Genomic DNA, 15,876 nt, shown 5'->3' with positions numbered 1-15,876 from the left:
CCCCCCCCCCCCCTTTTTTCTTTACTGAAGTGACCAAAAGGAACCTGAGTTAGTCTTATATTATTTCTCTGTCTAATCTCTCACAAATCGGTCTAATTTCTCATGAGTTATATTCAAAAGCTTGTTGCAATCAGTCATAATTCAAACTAAAACTAACTGATCTTTGACGCCAAACCTGGCACTACAAAAGGCATGTGGAAACACAAATGCCAATGAGATTTTAGAGCTACATAAAATGAGCTATTGCAAAATGATTTTGGGTTAATAATTGAGACTTGAAGGGTAGGAAATGTGTAAGAGCACGGTGTATCACAGTTCCACCAATCCTGCAGAAAGTTGCTATGCCTTCTAGAGTTCTGGGGGCAAAGAGTCTTTATGAGGCTGGTGATGAACTGAACTGTCTCATACTCTCCACTGTTGTATGCACCTCTACAACACCAGAATGATTCAAAATACAGCAGGGAAACAAATCAGGGTGCATGAAAGAAGACTGAGTTCAATTTAAGACATGACTAATGTTTTCAAGACGAAAGTCTTGTTATTGCCAAGTGTACATTCAAATGTTGCTAATATTAAATATGAGTTCCTGCTGTATTAGTTCAGGGTATACAGTACAATCCTGCTCCTGGAGAGCTGATGTCCATACAACTTAGTTCCAACCCACCCCAACACATTTGCCTGGAAGTTTCTAATAATCCTAAAGACTTTGATTAGCTGATTCAGGTGTTTAATTAGAATTTGAGTTAACATCTGCAGGACGGTGGCCCTCCAGGAGCAGGATTAGACAGTCCTGGATTAGGTGGTCATTGTTAAACTGATATACATTTACTTTTACAAAACCAAATTTCACATTTGATGTGATGAGTAATGTGATGTGTAATTCCTGTGCCTGGAAGTCTATCCCAGTGTCTCAGGCCAAGGGCAGGGAAACACCCTGGGGTGCGTTTCCCAAAATCAACAATGGTCGCAAATTCCATTGTTTCAAAAAGAGTTCAATAGAACTCGTGACCATAGTTAGATAACAATGCTTTTGGGAAATGCACCCCTGAACGGATGGCATCATCAAACAAAACAGCAAAAATCAAACATTCTCATAGTTAGTCCTTGCTGTTGCCATAATAAGCACCAGTTTCCCCTCACAATTGTCTTCTGCCTTTGAATAAAAGATCTTAAATCCCAACTGTGAGATCATTAAGTTTAGTGTTTCTGGCAGCTTCAAATGAAATTAGTGTTAAAGAACACTATAAAAAGACTGTAAATTATACATTGATTTGTTATTTTTACTTCTAAAAACTGTAAAATTAACAGCAATTTACTGTAAAATGACATGATATGTCTGGTTAGATATTTTACAGTTTTTCCCTGTATATAGTACGGGAACTTACTGTTAACCTATTAACAGTTTTTTCCCGTAGCGTTTTTACAAAATTTTACAGTTAAAATTACACTTATTTTTTACAGTGAAGAAATTAAGAAAAGGGTGCAAACAAGCTCCACATGTCTAAATGGGCATTACTGGTTAAATAATCAGGAAGTGTGAGTTACAACAAACTATGCAAACACTCCCTGCACTAACAAGACAGAGACTTGCGAAGGACCAAACACCACCAGCTGCACCAGTCAACCAATCTGACAGCTTTGAATGCCACCTGAATGGAAAGGTAGAACTAAAGGAGCCATCACTCAAAAACAACTATGCAAGAGCATGTCTAGACAATGACCAAGCTCAACGGAAACCTTTTCTGGTCAGCTAAAACAACTGATTGTATGTTGTAACACAACCCTTAACGGGCTGGCCTGTCTGCTGCCTTTGATATCTCAGCTCAGGATAGTCATTAGTGAAGGGCTTGGACTGTACATTATTGTGGTGTCAATAGCCAATCTGCACTGCCACGATGTAATTTTCCTGTCACATGGCATTTATGGCCCCAGTGATTGGATCAGAAAGTTCTGTGGTTCCATGAGCAAAGATGTTAGATTTCAAATCTAGCACTTCCAGCAAGTCATGCATCAGACAAGCAACTGCAATGAGAGGTGAATGAAAATGCTAATATATAGCTTTCTCCCCCTGTTTCAGACCTCCTTGCACGGCCAAATAAAAGTCCTGTTTTCAGTCCAAATTTAAGTCAAATTAGGCTTTAGTCCAAACTAGAATTGCAAATACATGATTATACTGTAAATGATTCATGAATAAACAATTTTTGCATAGTGTTTTGCGCCAAACTGCAGTCTGGATTAGTCGACACTAGTTGGCTAAAAGTCAGAGCCAGTCTGCAGATACTGAGCAGTCGACATAGTTCACATAATTTACTCGTGTAGCGTATGATGAGCCCAGACTTTATCTTTTAGCCTATCTACAGACTATACTGAGTTAGAGGATATCAAACATGTTTGATATTTTGGTGATTTTAGAACACATAATGTTTGTGCATTGTGAAATGTAGTTTACATTTATACTAAATGCAGTAAAGTTGAACTTTAGAGTGATTTTTGACCGACTTCAGTAGGTCTTAAAGTACAACTTTATATGTAATTTCATAATTACTTCTTTCATAATTATCGTATTTTAAATATGGTTAAAGTGTACTGTTGAATATACTGACAATGCTATTTCTATTGAAACTTATATTGTCATGTATATAAACATATTTGAAATTGCACATCTGTAATGATAAACTTGCAATTTAGTGCATTTAAAATATTTTTGTGAGGACCACTATCGTCAAAGATGATTGACAATTAGCATACAGTTTGGATTGGCGGTATGGTTCCATTCTGGGCAAGAACTCCCTGCGCATCCATGCAGCCTAGCATGGATGAGAGCAGGGAGAGCAGCGATAACCCCCCCAGGGTAAACAGAACAGAACCAACATAAATGTATTGCAGATATCGTTAAAGTTCAATAATGTTATGTACACATTTTAGAATTAGTCTGATTCAAAGGAGAATCAGAAGGCTGAATCCTGACTGACAGAGGAGGAGTTAGGGATGGAGGAGGGTAATTAGCTATTGAGCAATGCGAAAACTGCTGATACTACTGCGGGACCTTATATATGAATGCTTAGATAGGTGTCGTATTCCCATAGGTTGATGGGGATCAGCTGAGAGTCAGCTGATGCGAGCTTGACTAACATGACCTGCCAGAACTAACGCTACGCTTGATGTATGTAATATAAAATGCAATATTTAATATCACACTACAGTTAAATAATGTACTGTACTTTGCATGTGCTATATTATGTTAGTCAAAACAAAATAAATGTACTTCTATAAAGTGAGACAAAAAATTGTTAAACCATAATGATTTAAAATGTACTTTAGAGTGAAACTTTTAATTTGATATTATTACAAAGTGTGCCTTTTAAATGCATACTTAAGTATATTAAGAAATGTAGTCATGAAGGTGTATGTTTCTGCGTAAGTTTGCTGCTTTGAAAAGTCTGGTAGTATGTGATTCTAAGTCGTTTAGTGTATGATGCTCTGTTTTTCTCTGTAACCATTGACAAAGTCACAAGTGTATGATGCCTAGTACTTAAAATCTGTTCAGATTATATGTTTAGTTGCCTTTTATCATTTACAGTTTTTATTGTATTTAGCTGCTGTTCATGAGCCTATCAGGTAGCCTATCAACTGAGAACCACTGCATACTAACTAGTCAAGTCAAGGCACCTTTATTTGTATAGCGCTTTATACAATACTGATTGTGTCAAAGCAGCTTTACAGTGTCAAACAGGAAAATATCTTGTCAATGATGCAAGAAGACAATAACAGTCATTTTTCAGTTCAATTCAGTTCATTGATGATTTAGTGATGTCATCATCCAGTTCAGTTCTCTTCCAATAGTGTCTGTGCAATCAGTCAAGCATCCCCAACTAAGCAAGCCAAAGGCGATAGTGGCAAGGAACCAGACTTCATCAGTGACAGAAATGGAGAAAAAGCCTTGGGAGAAACGAGACTCAGTCGGGGGGACAGTTCTCCTCTGGCCAGATGAAACCAGAATGGCGAGGCTTAATTCCAGGCTGCAACACAGGTTAGACTGTGCAGAGGACTTGTCTGGTTCCCGTGGTCTTATGCCAATGGTCGTCGAGATGACGAGGTCTTCGCAGGGGATCTGTCTCTGGGGCGCATCTAGTTGACGTGGTCTTCGCTGACATTCAGGGCTGTAGAGGTCATCTCTTGGTACTGATCCACCATCTGATCTGGATACAGACTGGATACGTATGGCTACGGTGACATAAGAATTAAAGAGACTAATATTAGCGTAGATGCCATTCTTCTTATGATGTAGCGAGTACATCGGGTGTTATGGGAAGTGTTCCTAGTTCTGGTTGACCTAATTAATGCAGCCTAACAATCCTTTAACAGATTTGAATTGTAGAAATGCGATAGTGTGTTATGTGTACGCCAGGTTAAAGAGATGGGTCTTTAATCTAGATTTAAACTGACAGAGTGTTTCTCCTCAGAATAAGAATGAAACAGACTAATATTAGCGTAGATGCCATTCTTCTTATGATGTAGCGAGTACATCGGGTGTTATGGGAAGTGTTCCTAGTTCTGGTTGACCTAATTAATGCAGCCTAACAATCCTTTAACAGATTTGAATTGTAGAAATGCGATAGAGTATCATGTGTATGCCAAGTTAAAGAGATGTGCCTTTAATCTAGATTTAAACTGACAGAGTGTGGTTGCCTCCCGAACAAAGCTAGGTAGATTGTTCCAGAGTTTGGGCGCTAAATAGGAAAAGGATTTGCCGCCCTCAGTTGATTTTGATATTCTAAGTATTATCAAATGGTGATTTTTGAGATCGCAGCAGACGTGAAGGACTATAATGCGATATGAGCTCGCTCAAGTATTGAGGAGCTAAACCATTCAGGGCTTTATAAGTAATTAGCAAGATTTTAAAATGTATTCAATGTTCAAAAGGGAGCCAGTGCAGAGTTGACAGAACCAGGCTTATATGGTCGCACTTCCTGGTTCAAGTAAGCACTCTAGCTGCTGCATTTTGGACCAGCTGGAGTTTGTTTATTAAGCGCACAGAGCAACCACCCAATAAAGCATTACAATAATCTAACCTTGAGGTCATGAACACATGAATTAATGTTTCTGCATTTGACATTGAGAGCATGGATCATAATTTAGATATATTTTTAAGATGGAAAAACGCAGTTTTACAAATTTAAGAAACATGGATTTCAAAGGAAAGATTGCTATCAAATTGCACACCTAGGTTCATAAACAGGGGCGGTGCCAGATAGTTTTGAACACAGGTGCTGAGGGGGTGCTAGATCATTGATAGGGGGAGCTGGGCAATTAATAGTAAATATGACCTAAAGATGATGTTATTATTATTATTATTCATATGAATAATAAAATAAATCGCACACCCGATTTTGTAACATTTTATTACATGATTATTTGGCTCGTCACAATTTAATTACAATTTTTCATTTTATGAAATTAAACAAGTAGCCTACATAGATCAGTCAGTTTCCAAAGATGTTTACACAGTCCACCTAAAATTCACTGAATTTTCGAATTTCCGAATGTGAGTCATGGAGGCGCCCGCGCAATCCCTTGCATTTTTTCCTGCGGAAAGAACTTAGAATATGCTACTCCGTCATTTTTGGTCAAACAGATAAGCGTAGCCTAATAGGCTATATCATTCATAAAAAAAAAAACTATTTCTGCTTTTATTTATGTACACTCATAATAACACCAAAATGTTGAGCTTTTGTAAAATAGAGAAAATAACCAGGATGCGCTTTCTGCCAGTCTCCGTGAAATGGAGTGCGCCACAGCAATGCTTGCAGACATAAAAAATAAATCTGTGAAAAAAAAAAATCTATCTTGAAATGTCTACTATTGAACGAACCAATAAAAATAAAACATTTTATTAAAATTCTCTAATTATGTAGTCTGTATGAAAAGGTGCATTTCTCTCTAGGCTATTAAAGGCACGTCTTGTGGAGATGGCAAGTCAGCATCGGCATTCGGTAACTTAATCTTTGCAGCCGACACTGACTGAGAAAGTTCTAGTTTATTAATAAATAATTAAAATGTCTTCTTATCCCTGGGCACATTCATAATCATTACTTTTTCCGGTGCTTTGTGGCAAGCTTTATGCGCGCTCTTGAGCGCGGAATAGGCTATACGCCTATGCCTAAAGGATGGTTTAGTAGGTTATTATATTAATCAATTTAATATAAACGTGAGACTAGTTGACTAAAAATCTTTAGTCGGGGGCAGGCCTACTTGGCACAAGGAACAGATCCATTTTTAAAATAAAATGTTATGGCATTACGAAAAGTGCGACTGCAAATCACGTCACGTTGCATTGCACGAGTTATGCATGCGTTATGAGTCAAATGCTTTTATTTTATTTCATTTTTTGGGGGTACTATGGGGGTGCTTTGGTCTTTCTTGGGGGTGCCGAAGCACCTGCTAGCCCCTCCCTAGCGCCGTCCATGTTCCTAACTGATGACGAAGAATTAACAGAGCAGCCATCATGTGCGGGGCCCACCTAAGGATGGCCCTGGGTCTGTAATTAACTAATTCTCTAGAAACAAGTTGTGTTTTTTTAATGAGGGGCTTAATAACTGCCAGTTTTAAAGGTTTTAGGGACATATCCTAATGACATTGAAGAATTAATAATATTCAGAAGAGGATATATGACTTCTGGAAGCACCTCTTTTAGTAACTTAGATAGTATGGGGTCTAACATACATGTTTTAGGTTTTGATGATTTGACAATTTATACAATTCTTCCTCTACTATAGCAGAGAATGAGTGGAATTGTTCCTCAGGGGATCTATAGTGCACTATATGATGCAATACTGTAGCTGATGGCTGCATGGTTATAATTTTATCTCTAATAGTATTGATTTAGGAAGTAAAGAAGTTCATAAAGTCATTATTGCTGTGCTGTTGGGAAATGTATGTTCCTGCTTATGCTTTATTAGCTTTATTTTTAGCCACTGTATTTAATAAATACCTGGTGTTGTGTTTGTTTTCTTCTAAGAGAGACAAGCAGTTTTTAAGGCTTTTCTGTAAGTAAAAATACTTTCCCTCCATGCAATACGAAATACCTCTAGTTTTGTTTTCTTCCAGCTGCGCTCCATTCTCCGGGTTGTTCTCTTTAAGGTGCGAGTGTGCTCGTTATACAACAGTGTTGGACTGTTTTCCTTAATCTTCTTTAAGTGCAAAGGAGCAACCGTATCTAAAGTTATAGAAAAGAGAGAGTTGATAGTTTTTGTTACAACATCAAGTTTTTCTGAGCTATTGGATATGCTGAGGAATTGAGACAAATCAGGAAGATTATTTACAAAGCAGTCTTTTGTGGTACAATTTCAATGCGATTAAAGGGTTAGTTCACCCAAAAATGAAAATTAGCCCATAAATTACTCACCCTCAAGTCATCCTAGGTGTATATGACTTTCTTCTTTCAGATGAATCCAGTCGGAGTTATATAAAAAATTGTCTTTGATCTTTCAAGCTGTTTAATGCCACTCAGCGGGTGTTGCATGCATCAGTCCAAAAGTAGTTAAATAAAGTGTCTCAGACGGCTCCGGGGGGTGAACAAAGGCCTCCTGTAGCGAATTGATGAGTTTTTGTAAGAAAAATATCCATATTCAAAACGTAATAATCACTTTAATGTAGCTTGCGCCAACAGTTGTACACGGAAGCAGCTCCGGGCTGATGGCGTATGAGTTTAGCGTTGCGCATTTGGGTGAACTAACCCTTTAACATCAATTCCATGTAATAGTATTAAATCTAAAGTATGATTATGACAATGAGTAGGCCCTGACACGTGTTGTCTAACCCCAATGTTACTGTACATAGCTGATACATACTTACCACAAAAGACTTGAAGCTACCATGGATGGTGCTTCTACAAAATGTGAATTTCTAACCATGCAATTAACACACTGGTAAATTATACGGCCATATATGGCGAGGTGTATTTGTATGTGAGTGCAAATATGCCATTCTTTAGAAATAATGGTGTATTATCAACACAGCTGCAGACAGGCATATGTTTTTGTTTCTGGGTGTCTGTTGAGGCACTGATAACATGAACAAAGCCAAAGCTTTATCGGTTTACCACTGTACAGTACATATTCCACTGACTCTCCATGTGTGTGTGTGTTGAGCTGATTCTGTTTAGAATGGCTCCCGGTCAATAATGACCTGATTCAACAAACACACATTAATTACATTATCTGCAGCCTGTGAGGCCAGGACTTTCAGGGCAGGATAGTGTTTCGCAAAACATCATGATCTGTGGATCAAAAAATCTGAATAATATTTAGTAGTTAACATCTGAGTATCTGTATGTGGCATCCAGGAACAATGTGTTACAGAGAGCAGAGAGAGAGTGAGATGTGTGCTCTCTCATTCTTTCACACTGATCTCACTCACCTTAGGTCTTTAACCTGTTCTGTGGATGAGCAGACACCTGTGTGTGAATGGTTTGCCTTGTAGCTCTGGGAAATAACCAGACGGTCAAGGAAAATGTCAATGAAAATACATTCAGAATAGATCTGACAAGCTTGAGGGGATATTGACACTGTTTTAGAAAACTGTATGTGTTAAATGTCTCTTGTAAAAAAGAAGTATGCTTAATTGTATTGAATCTGCACTTGTCGTGTACTTTGAATCTTAAAAGTATATATAAAATACATGTATAATAATAAAATAAAAGGCCATGTAAGTATACTTAAAAAGAATACAATTTCAAAGCAAAGTTTTACTTTAAAGTACATTTTAAAATAAATAAAAATCTTTGGTTGTGCTTTTAAGAAGCACTTATTTCCAATGTGTTGACTAACATATTAAAGCACATATAAAGTACTTGATAAAGTTTTAATGATAAAGTTTTAATAATTTTTGTGTGTTATTCGATATTATGATGTACTAAATTCCAACTTCATCACGAAATGTGTAAATGCAAATAATTTAAATATATGAGATACAAGTTTCAATGCAAATGACATTAAATTATATTTTAGTTTACCATGAATGCTTTTAAGTACATTTTAGAAGTACACTTTAAATTTCAAAGACAATAGAAGTAATAATGAAATTTTTATCGCTTAAATCAGTGGAAAATGAATAGAAATTATGATTCTGTCTGAAGAAATATGAAGAGAACATGAGTAAATATATCTATATATCTCCATGTATATGCATCTTTGGACAATAAGCCCTTATTAACCCTGTTCAGTGAATCTATGAACACAAATAAACCGCTGCTGACGTGACTAAATATGTATGCGTGGGTGAATTTCTATTCTAAGAATGACACATACAGATTTATTTTTTTGCACTCCTGACATAAATTACTAAATTACTGTCACTGCAACAATGTTTTATCAAAACAGTGGTCAAATATCGAAGCTAGAGTCTTTAATCTTTCTACTGATGCACAGTTTGTCCAGATCAAGTAAGAGTGTGATGTTTTAACGTGCTGTTAAAGTGAAACAACAATAATCTGGGGCCGTCGCCGATCTTTGACCGCTAAGGGTAAAATTCAATTATGATTAGAACTGCAAGCATGATTGCAGATTAGTATGACATTCCTATAAAACAAATGTAAAGAAGATGACCTCATTTGAAATCAAGTCCAAATCAATCCTCAAAGCATGAAAAAGGGCATAAAATCTTAAATCAGTGTGTCGCACTCTGTCTGTGACAAGTGTAAAGTGATATCTCAGCTCTGAACGTCAAATGATACTGGAGGTACATTGAATGTTTCAATGAATGAATGCATGTTTCATCTTTCAATGGTTATTGCATCTCCCTCAATTGTCGAATTGTCTGGTTTACTTGGGATCATCAGTTTTGGCCATTAGACAGATGACATCATATTTGTCTCTTGGGTACTTTAGTATAAAGAGGGAGTTCATGGGTGACTTGATGACAGCAAGGTCTTCAGGTCCTTTGGCAGCAAAACAAGGCCAAATCATCACCCCTCCATTCAGCACAGTGTTTGACAGTAGGCTTGAAGTGTTTGTGGAGGAACATTGTGAGTATATTGACTACTTCAGTCTGTTCACATGACATTGTTCTACAAATACTGTGGCTTGTTCAAATGTAACTTTAAAAACGCAAACCAGAGCTGCCAGAGAACAGGCTTTATCCTAGACACCCATCTCATCCATACAGTCTTTTCTGGATTGTACTTTTACATCTTACACACATACCATTCAAAAGTTTTAGCGTTGATTAGATTTTTTTTTAATGTTTTTGAACACTAAATTAAACATTAAAATCTTATTTTCATGTCACATGATCATTCAGAAATCATTCTAATATGCTGATTTATATATATATATATAAATCTTTTTTTTTTATAACATCTTTTGTAACATTATTAAATATGATTATGACAATAATCATATGTCTGCCATATTTATTTCATATGTCAGATCAATTTCATCCCCAATTTTTGATATCATAAACACACACACACACACACACACACACACACACACACCAAGGCACACATTTTCAAAAACTTCTGCTCCTGACAGGAATTTTCCGTTTTCATCAGTGTTCTCTGTTTGTAAATCATCCTGTAGAATGCAGAAACTGAAGAATGATTGGTTTCAAATTGTTCGGAAATGGCCTTATAATTCTCCTCAGAGTGATGATAACAACAACTACCTCCCTTGTTGATGTATCCAATTTTTTGTTGTTCTGAGTCACGACAGAGAAACTAGAGAGCAGAATGAGGCACAGTCATGGTTTCAGCATTTTGGCTTCCTTTGCTTTTGGATAAAAAATAACAGCAAAATCTGTTATGTATTTTCCCACATTACGGAGACATGACATGCAAGAAAAAATAAATAAATCGTGTGCACGATTTACTAATTCGTTCCCTCGATATACTAAAACGTGCAAATGATTACTATTTCGTTCCCTCAAGTTGCTAATTCTTTCCCTCGATTTGCTAAATTGTGCGCACAATTTACTAATTCGTTCTCTCTATTTATAAATCGTGTGCACGATTTAGCAAATCGAGGGAACAAATTAGTAAATCGTGCTCACAATTTATAAATCGAGGGAACGAAATAGTAAATCGTGTACATAATTTATAAATTGAGGGAACGAAATAGTAAATCGTGGACACAATTTATAAATCGAGAGAACGAAATAGTAAATCGTGCACAAGATTTAGCCTAATATTTCTTTCCTGCATGCCATGAGCGAGGCTTCGTACCACATAATTAGATTTGTATAATTATAGAAGCTGGTGAAGACCAGATGATTGTTTATGATGTAAAAAAATATATAAACAAAAATAAATAAATAAATAATATTGTATGACTATACTTCAACAGATAGTCAAAGATGAGGGTTTGCCCTGTGTGGTGTGTGGTTCTGCCTCAGGTAAAACAATGTAATCAAGCCCCAAAAATGTTCTGTCCTGTCAGAAAACACACACACTGGTGGTGAGGCGTCTTGTTAAATGTAATTTCAGCCAGCTGCTCAGACACTTTGTATAGATTTGTCTACACATAAGAAGAGGAAACAATTGTGTTCATTGACTCACTCACAGGATTCTGAACAAACACAGATAAGACATGACAAGAACCTGTCACTGTCCTCTAGTCACACCAGCTCTGAAACACAATATAACCACCTAACTAGAGCACCTAACCTGCATTTGACCATTTAAAGCACTCAATCTAACATATCTGGAGGGTGGAGAGAGAGAGGGAGGGGAACCTATTAAAGAAACTGATCATACCAGTCATAGTTCAGATAAAAAGACAGCAGGAAGGGGCTTTATAGAAAGTAACGCCCTCTGATACACCTCACCCTTCATACATAATATACTTAATAAAGGGCAAAAGTCTATTCATTAACCTCACGAAACTGAGGCTTCATTCATCTTCACAGGCATTGTTGCACATCATGCATTCACTGGGACACTTTTCCTGTTCTGGGAATTTAACGACTGCATTTGTATCAAAGACATCCGACCGGAATAAACGTCACATTTATGTTGATTATGCACGAGAGAATGTGGAATAACTGGAAATATACCCACATTATACACCTCTTACAGTATACTGTATGTAAGCACATTGTTATATTTCATGTGTTCATCACAATAAACATTATTTGCAGTGTCCTCAAAATGTATGTGGCCACTTTTTTCACACTTACAAATGTATTAGATAACAAATAACAAAGCAAGCGTCTATGCTGCAGGAGCTTTTCTCTTAACTAACTTTTCTTCATCATTTTTCAATGATTTTTAATCAGTTGGCGTTTTGGTGATTTTTAGTGGATATATAAAGTCAGGTCACACAGGTGTCCTAGACTGAAAAAAAAATTGTGTAGAAATTACTTTGAAACCTTTCTCTCTCTCTCTCTCAGAAATTGCTAGTAGATTTCACAAACCATTACAAAGAAACAGCAAGTAGCATATGGATTTAGTGGAAGTGAAAATATGAAGCAGAAAAAGTTTTTTCTTGTAAAACACACTTCAATAACTGTTATATTTACAACTTTGACAAAGCCTTTTTTATGTGTAATCACAGCTATAGAGAATCACATTAACTATGGATGATGCACTAACATTAGGAGTGTTTAACATTTTCAAGTGTGACTTTTGGGGACGCAGTTAACTACAGTTATTTAAAAACACATTATGTAACAAAACATATATAGTCTTAGTAGTATTTTAAATATTACAAGTGGTCTACAGCATAACAATGTACATTTGACCTTGCAAAACAGAGAATAACTTATCTAAAACAATAAAGAACACTAAAAAAACGCCAAGCTTTCTGAATTGTAATGCCAATTTTTCTCATTAAAAAAGTGCATTAGATGTACCATTTGAACTAATATCTGAGTGTGAGATTAACATTTCTCACAGGTAAACTCAAACTGCTTAAACGTCATCCCATCTTAAGCTGCACAAAGAGTCAGAGAAAACTCACCCAGACAGTCGTGTTGGACTCTGGAGAGATTAGTGTCCGTCTGCTGCACGTCTGTCATTCACAGAAGTTCAGCGGGACACAGCGGCGAGAGCGCATCCAGACTCGCTGTCCTGACTCTGATCTGCTCTCAACGTGTTTACCCTGTCGGCACCGAACTTGCTGGCATGGATCCTAACATCACAGGCTGAGAGTTCCTCATTGGTCGCAGGGTTATAGGAGTTGAAGGGGGAGGACTGAACATTGCTCAGACTAGAAATGAGATGTGTGCCTTATGCTTTTCTGTTTTCCTTTAAAGCCAGAGGAATGTGAACATAGGACATGTTTTCATTGTTTATGCAATATTTTCACCTGAGGCTTCTTTTGGATATGTGTACATGTGTACATATTTCTGTCATGACAACTCTCGGAGGGATTGGCATGGTAATGTACAGATAATGTTAATGTATTTGGTCTTGGCGGAATAGATCTGCTACGCTGCTGCTGCTGCTGCGGCAGAGCAAGTACCTAGACTTGCTACTGCCAATACATCCAGCCAGTGTAAGTCCATAAGACCGCAAGTACACATGAAGTGTTCCATTTGGGACAGGGCCTTATACTCAACAAGGCTGCATTTATTTATTAAAAAATACAGCAAAAACAGTATTATTTTGAAATACTGACATTTTAAAACAACTGCTTCATATTTTAATATATTTTAAAATGTAATTTATTCCTGATGGCAAAGCTGCCTTTTCAGCAGTTTTAAAAACAGTTCTGTCATGACAACTCTCGGATTGGCATGGTAATGTATATGACAATGTTAATGTATTTGGTCTTGGCGGATTAGATCTGCTACGGAGCTGCTGCTGCTGCGGCAGAGCAAGTACCTAGACTTGCTACTGCCAATACATCCACAACATGCTGCTGTAAGCATGTAAGAAGTACTGCTGCTGCACATATAACACATATGAATAACCCCCATATAGCATACATGAATCACCCCAACACCGCCACTCATGCGCGTGTGTGTGTTTATGTAGTGCAGCTTTCTAGTGCTCTTTTAGTTATCATATTGTGTTAATGCATTTCAGGAGAGACACTAAGCGCAGAAAAGTGGATGATGTCCATGGAAGGAACGATTGTGATGGGGCCCCACAACAATCTTTTGAATGGAGTGGCAGCGACTTGCATGTGTTCAACTTGCAGTATCCTAAAGAGGCCTCAAGCACTCTTGAATTTGTCCAAAGGTATGTTTGAACTGTTTACACACTAATAAAGAAAATAGATCCATCATTCTCATATGGAACGTCCCATGAATCACTTTCTTTTTGTTCAGTATTGTTAAGCTGTATGATATACTCTATGCATTGATGTCAAAAGATCAGTTTCCATCCAATTCCTTTGCATCTTTTAAGCGCATTTGTAAAAATTTGGCAAAAAAACCCTACAACTGGAGAGCGTTTCCATCAGCTCTGTTATGCGAATTAGAAATGGACAGGAGAGGAGTCATGAACAGCTGTGGGATCAAAACATAGGGGGCAACTTAAAACACCTGATAGAATTGCAACAAATGTTAATTTATGCGAAGACATCCGTTCCCATCAACGAAATATCGAGTCAATCCACACAAGTTTTTATTCACATTAGAATATTTTATGTGAATTTTAACCGTTTCCAGTCAGGATTTTTTTTTTTTCAAATGGTTAAAATGTGCATTCAAAAGTTGGATGGAGACATAGCTATTACCGTTAAGTGGCTGACCTAGAGTTGGTATTCCCCTGCAGGACATTTATGTAAACACAGAAGTCTGACAGACAGCAGTTTAACATTACAATTTTCATTAATTAACTAAGTCAATTTTTTTTTTTTTTGCAGACGCTTTTGTCCAAAGTGACCTACAATATACAGTACATACATACAAAGACATTATATATTTAAGAAAAACAATGTAAATGTAAAAGCCAATGTAATTCTAAATGCTAAGTTGTTAAATGTGTTAATGTTAAACAAATACATCAACGTCATTTTCTTCTACGAGCAAGTAGGAATATGCTTAATATTTCGCTGCTGCATACAATGCAAACGGCTAACATTACACTTTAAAATTGTTTACGGTTGCTCATTTTGTATTCAATTAGGCAGACCACGCAAATATACACAGCGATATGGATTAAAGGAGCATTCACTTATTTTAGATGTTGATTTAGGCTGCTCTGAAGTGCGCTGCCAACTGCTACAGCAAACAAAAGCCAGGTATTTGAATATTTAGCAGCGAACTCCGATACAGGAGAGAACCGATCAGCTGCCATGTGACAATGATGTCGCCAGGTCAGATTGAGCTAGACCTATCGGACTGCGCCATCTAGAGTTTCATGCCAGAAAGTTTGGGATCAGTAAGTACAATTTTTATTTTTTAATAAAGAAAATAATAATTTTATTTAGCATAGATGCATTTAATTGATTAATAGTGACAATAAAGACTTTTAAAATAAATGCTGTTCTGCTGAACTTTCTATTCATCAAAAAAAAAAAAATAAATAAATAAAACAGTTGAGAAACTTTTTAAATAAATTTTTTTTTCTTAGTGTGAAGAATATTTTAATAATCTGAACCTTTTTTCACTATAAAGAAACTTTTGTGCAATGGAAAGGTGGATGTTAAAAGTTCTTCATGGAACCAATGATGCAAATAAAGAACCTTTATTTTTACGTGTGCAGAAGAAAATAAGTTGCACCGGTTTGGAACGACTTGAGGATAATAATGACATGACTAAATAATGACATAATTTTCATTTTGGGGTGAAGTGTCCCTTAAAAATGTATTGTTCTTTCATTTCTCACTGACTTTGTTCTAATAAGCAGCTTCATTCAGTTACATTAAATTCAAATCGATTTGATTCGATTCAGTGCATTGTACAACTGAGCGCACTGAGTTCACTTAG

At 36.6% G+C, this 15,876-nt stretch overlaps 1 pseudogene; it reads right to left on the bottom strand.

Moving 5' to 3' along the window:
- LOC107671283 (myosin light chain kinase, smooth muscle-like) overlaps nucleotides 1-13,071 on the bottom strand; it is a 99,758-nt pseudogene extending 86,687 nt beyond the window's left edge.
- Nucleotides 13,072-15,876: the final 2,805 nt, after the last annotated feature.

Source organism: Sinocyclocheilus anshuiensis, unplaced genomic scaffold (assembly GCF_001515605.1).
Source record: "Sinocyclocheilus anshuiensis isolate Anshui unplaced genomic scaffold, SAMN03320099.WGS_v1.1 scaffold284, whole genome shotgun sequence".
In the NCBI taxonomy this organism is placed as follows: Eukaryota; Metazoa; Chordata; class Actinopteri; order Cypriniformes; family Cyprinidae; genus Sinocyclocheilus; species Sinocyclocheilus anshuiensis.
Note: the sequence above shows the minus strand (reverse complement) of the source record. Positions and strands in the feature narration are given on the sequence as shown.